Raw genomic sequence first — 6126 nt, forward strand, 5'->3', positions numbered from 1 at the left:
CCAGACAGATTCTGGCCTTGGGGACACCAAGCCCAAATGAGAGCAGAGAGCAGGCTCCATACTGAACACAGGGGCCTTTAGTGAAGACCTATATCCCAAGCAGTGAACCACCAGCCCCCTTTCCCCATTTGGTTCCCAGAAGACTGACAATCCACTCTCACCCCCCAGTAGGCAACTGACTCCCTCAAGAAAAAATACCCACAGATATTGATGTTTGAATGTGATTCAAAAAATTTGCCATTCTGCTTGCAGGAAAGCGCAGAGTCCTAACCACTATCCTGCCAGGGAATTCCCATGATTCAAAAATTTAAAAGTCTGGATTCCCACTCAATTACTCAAGGCCACTAGTTCCCACCTAGGTTCCAGAGTGGTCCACCAGCTTGTCGGTATCTCGCTTCTAAATAGGAGTGCTCAGGTCAGGACCACCATATACTGTATTTGAGGGAGACTTTGGACATGAACAAAAAATCAAAATAAAAAGTTAAAAAGAGGGGCTTCCCTGGTGGCGCAGTGGTTGCGCGTCCGCCTGCCGATGCAGGGGAACCGGGTTCGCGCCCCGGTCTGGGAGGATCCCACGTGCCGCGGAGCGGCTGGGCCCGTGAGCTATGGCCGCTGGGCCTGCGCGTCCGGAGCCTGTGCCCCGCGACGGGAAAGGCCACAGCAGAGGGAGGCCCGCATACCACAAAAAAAAAAAAAAAAAAAAAAAAAAAAGTTAAAAAGAGCCCAGTGGGTGGCGCCGGCGGGAGCTCGCCCGTCGCAAGACGGCGGCGGCCATGTGGCCCACAGGCCCCGGCCCAGTTCGCATCCGGGCGGCCCGCGGTGGCGGCCAGCCCGTGGTCTCTCCTCGTGGTCACTCCCGCCGCCTCTCCCGCCTTGCCCGGGATGGATCTGCCCGCGGGCCTGGGCACGGCGGAGCCCAGCAACGTCCAGGTCTTTCTGACCAAGTTGTGGACCTTCGTGAGCAACCAAGACACGGACATTCTGGAGCCCGAGCAGGAGCGGCGTCCACGTGCTCGACCAGGGCCCGTTTGCCAAGGAGGTGCCACCTAAGTCCTCCAAGCACAGCAGCACGGCCAGCTTCGTGGGGCAGCTCAACATGTGTGGCTTCCGGAAGGTGGTCCGCATTGAGCAGGGCAGCCTGGTCAAGCCAGAGGGGGACGACACCGAGCTCCAGCACCCGTGCTTCCTGCGCGGCCAGGAGCAGCCCCTGATCAAGAGGAAAGTGACCAGTGTGTCCACTCTGCGGAGCGAGGACATAAAGATTCCCCAGGACAGTGTCACCAAGCTGCTGACCGATGTGCAGCCCATGAAGGGGAAGCAGGAGAGCATGGATCCCAAACTGCTGACCGTGAAGCCAGAGAACGAGGCCCTGGGGTGGAAGGTGGCTGGCCTGCGGCAGAAGCACGCCCGGCAGCAGAAGGTCGTCAACAAGCTCATCCAGTTCCTCATCTCGCTGGTGCAGTGGAACCAGATCCTGGGGGTGAAGAGAAAGATCCCCCTGATGCTGTATGACAGCTATTCCATGCCCAGTACTCCCTGGAGCACATCCACGGCCCGGGCCCCTACTCGGCTCTGGCCTGGCCTACAGCGGCCGCAGCCTCTGTTCCCCAGATGCTGTTGCTGGCTCGGAACCCATCATCTCTGACATCACTGAGCTGCCCCAGTAGCCCCTTGGCCTCTCCAGGCAGGAGCGTAGACAACGAGAGGCCCCTGTCCAGTAGGCCCTTGGTTCGAGTCAAGGAGGAGCCCCCCAGCCTACCTCGGAGCCCCTGGGCAGAGGATGCCGGTCCCGGGCACCCGTCCACCATGGTGGATACGCCCCTGTCCCCAACCACCCTCATTGACTCCATCCTGTGGGAGAGCCTGCGCCGGCTGCCTCGGCCACACCCTTCACAGACGCGTGGGCGGAGGGAGGGAGGGGGTGCCCCCTCTCGCCCCTGTCCGCCTCGGCCCCACCCCCCATCCCTCCCAGAAGTGCCTCAGCGTAGCCCACCTGGACAATTTGACTCGCGCTCCACAGATGTCTGGGGTTGCCCGCTTCTTCCCCTGCCCCTCCTCCTCTCTGCGTGTTTGAGTGCAGCCAGGAGACCGAGCTCAGGGACCACTTGGACGCCATGCACTCCAACCTGGGTCTGCAGACCAAGCCGACTAGCCACGGCTTCAGCGTGGACACCAGTGCCCTGCCAGACCTGTTCGGCCGCTCGGTGACAGTGCCCGACAGGAGTCTGCCCGACCTTGACAGCAGCCTGGGCCGCGAGACCCCCAGGCCTCGCGAGGCAGAAAGCAGCAGCCCTGACTTGGGGAAGCAGCTCCTGCTGGACCCGGGCTCCACGGGCGTGCGGGGCAGCGGTCTGCCGGTGCTTTTAGATCTGGGGGAGGGCTCCTGCTTCTCGCAGGAAGACGACCACGCCGACGACCCCACCATCTCCCTGCTGATGGGCTCTGAGCCCCCCAAAGCCAGGGACCCCACTGTCTCCTAGAGGCCTGGGTCTGGGCCTGGTCCCCCAGACCAAGGGTCCGGCCCCGTGTGCCAAGGCTTGCTTGGGGCTTCACAGACACACTCGGACTGACTAGTACACGGGTGTTCATAGAACTATATTTTGGATTTTTACATGAGAAACCCCCTTTCCCCTTCCGTAGAGATATACAGATAAATATGAGAACGGACGGATGGATGGACAGACGGACAAAACAGGCAGAGATCTATGAACAACGGGCTCTGTCTGTGGCAAAAAACAAACACACAACAGCAACAAAATACAGAGCAAACAGAGGCAGAGAGAAGAGGGGAATGTCACATAAACTATAATAAACTTCCTCATAGATAAGTTTAGAGTATCTATGAAAGAAGAACAGGATGCTGTAAAAAATCAGCAAGGAGGTGCTGTAAGATGATCAACAGTATATGAGAAATAAAACCTTAAGGCCAATTTTAAGATCCAGATTTTTCTTCTTATGAGGGAAAGAAGCTACTGATATTTTAAAAACAACAGTAGTCATTATTATCCTTAGCTCAACCAACCAAAAATGGTATGTATCTTCTTTTTCCGTCTTGAAAATGAAGGGAGTCTCTAAAGAAAGAAATGTATCTTTCTCTGAGAAATTACTGTTTGTTCTGGTTATTTAGGAACTGTATTGGTTTGACACTGCAATTAATTTACAAAGGAATTCTTCCTATTGAATAGATAACATACGTGCAGAATCCCAAAGGGAGAAAGGTGCAATCGCTTGTTTTCTCGCGTCCTGCAGTTCACCTCTCAGGAGCCAAACTCTTTTACTGGTTTCTCCTGCATCTTTCCAGATAGAGGCAATTTACTGTGAAGCCAACTATGCTTCTGCATCAGCGTCCCTTGCTTGCTTAGGCCCCTTCCCAGGCCTTGTACCTAATTTTGTATTTGTACTTTTTGTATTCTTTTTCTTAAAAAGGGCCACCAGAATTGTACAAGTTTCAGAGCCCCTCAAACCTGAATCTGCTAGCTTCCAGAGACAGTGTCTTCATACACAAGCGTGTATTTGCATATATTCTATAAAAATACATAAACAGTAGTATATCATATTCATTGTTCTCTGCCTTGCTTTTTTACACTTCATTTCTTGAAATCAGTATTTACGAGAGTTGCTCCTTTTTAACCATTGTGTTACATTCTATTGTAGGGATAATGGTACTTTTATATCAACATTCATCTATTGATGAATAATTGAGTTATTTCCACTATTCTACCAATACACACGGTGCTGCAATGAATAACCTTGTATGTAATTCACAGTCAGGGTGACCATACCTGCAGGTGTCTGGGGTAGTCCTTGCTTGTAACAGTGCTCCCTTAGATTCTCAAAAATGTCCAGTGTAGATGTATATTCTTTGAAGGAGAATCACTAGATTAAAGAATATGTAAATATTTAACTTCAGTAGATATTATAAAATTGCTGTCTGTAGAGGTTGCACCGGTGTACCCTCCCATCAACGTGTGGACAGTACTAATTTCATTCCCTGGCGCCTGCCAACTGAGAGTGTTATCAAACTTCTATATCTGTGTCTATATGATGGGCAAGAAATAGTGTGTCATTGTTATTTTAATTTACTTTTAAAAGTTAGGAGTGAAATTAAGTGTATTTCTATTTCAGTCAAGTGGTTGAAAAACTATTTGAATTTCCTTTCCTATAAATAATCTATGTCTTTGCTCATTTTCTATTGGTTGTCAATATTTTTCTTATTGATTTGAAAGAGATTTTTTTTTTTTTTTTTTTTTTTTTTTTTTTTTTTTTTTTGGTATGCGGGCCTCCCTCTGCTGTGGCCTCTCCCGTTGCGGAGCACAGGCTCCGGACGCGCAGGCCCAGCGGCCATGGCTCACGGGCCCAGCCGCTCCGCGGCATGTGGGATCTTCCCAGACCGGGGCGCGAACCCGGTTCCCCTGCATCGGCAGGCGGACGCGCAACCACTGCGCCACCAGGGAAGCCCTGAAAGAGATTTTTATATGTTGGGGAGTGCTGCCTGTTATTTAGAAATAACTTTGGGAAAGTAAAGGCTGGAGGTAAAATATACACATACTTTTTTTTTTTTTTTTTTTTTTTGTGGTACGCGGGCCTCTCACTGTTGTGGCCTCTCCCGTTGCAGAGCACAGGCTCCAGAAGCGCAGGCCTAGTGGCCATGGCTCACGGACCCAGCTGCTCCGCGGCATGTGGGATCTTCCCGGACCGGGGCACGAACCCGTGTCCCCTGCATCGGCAGGCGGATTCTCAACCACTGCGCCACCAGGGAAGCCCCCCACATACTTTATTTTAAACCCATGCTTTTCAAACTGGTTTACACACATCCCAGGAAATACTTGTCAGTGTGGCAGGGAACAGAGTAGATGGTGTTTAATAGCATCAGCTCTGGAGCCAGACTGCCGGGTTCATGTTCCAGTTCTGCCTCTTGCTAACTAAGTAACTTTGGACAAATCTTTTAAATTTCATTGACTTAATTAACTATCCATAAAGTAGATAATAATCTCTACTTCACAAAGTTGGAGTTAAAGAGCCTATGCCAAGAAAAGATAGCTTGGAAAACCAAAATAAACAATAATTCTGGTGCTGTTATTTGGCTTTTTAAAAAGAATCATAAGGACACACAAAAAATTAAAGCAGGGCTTCCCTGGTGGCGCAGTGGTTGAGAAGTCTGCCTGCTGATGCAGGGGATACGGGTTCGTGCCCCGGTCCGGGAGGATCCCACGTGCCGCGGAGCGGCTGGGCCCGTGAGCCATGGCCGCTGGGCCTGTGCGTCCGGGGCCTGTGCTCTGCAACGGGAGAGGCCACACAGTGAGAGCCCTGTGTACTGCAAAAAAAAAAAAAACATTAAAGCAAAGGGGTAAGAGTATGCCATGCAAATTTTGAACAAGAATCCAGCTGGCACAGATAACTTCTTAACAGACTGTATCAGTTAGCTAATTGCTGTTTTTATTTATTTATTTATTTTGGGGTTTTATTTATTTATGGCTACGTTGGGTCTTCGTTGCTGCGGGCTTTCTCTAGTTGTGGCGAGAGGGGGCTACTCTTCGTTGGCGTGCGGGCTTCTCATTGCGGTGACTTCTCTTGTTGCAGAGCACGGGATCTAGGCACATGGGCTTTGGTAGTTGTGGCACACGGGCTTAGTTGCTCCATGGCATGTGGGATCTTCATGGACCAGGGCTTTAACCCGTGTCCCCTACATTGGCAGACGGATTCTTAACCACTGCGCCACAAGAGAAGTCCTAATTGCTGTTTTTAAAAAGGAACAACAGGCCCCAAATGGAGTCACTTATGCTAAGCCCCACCAAGACTTAGTACCTAACTTAATTGTACTTTCAACTTCTCCCAGGAGTGGAATTTTAAACCAATTAGTCTGAAAGTACCTGATCAACCCTAGTGAAGCAATCAGCTTGATAAGACCCCCTGTCTTCCCCTAACGCAAGGGGATCTTCCCTGGAAAATTCACTTAACTTCCTTGTCTCATCCTCCTTCTGCTTTTAAAGTCTTTCCATCTTGAACATCTCCTCAGAGCACAGTTCTCTTTATTTTTTAGTGGGTTTTGTTTGTTTGTTTTTAAATAAATTTATTTATTTTATTTATTTATTTTTGGCTGCGTTGGGTCTTCGTTGCTGTGAGTGG

The 6126-nt window shown here is 50.4% G+C and overlaps 1 pseudogene; it reads left to right on the top strand.

The window, feature by feature from the left end:
- Positions 1 to 882: 882 nt before the first annotated feature.
- On the top strand, positions 883 to 2480 carry LOC102985814 (heat shock factor protein 1-like; annotated as a pseudogene).
- The last annotated feature ends 3646 nt before the right edge of the window (positions 2481 to 6126 follow it).

This window comes from Physeter macrocephalus, chromosome 18 (genome assembly GCF_002837175.3).
Source record: "Physeter macrocephalus isolate SW-GA chromosome 18, ASM283717v5, whole genome shotgun sequence".
NCBI lineage: Eukaryota > Metazoa > Chordata > Mammalia > Artiodactyla > Physeteridae > Physeter > Physeter macrocephalus.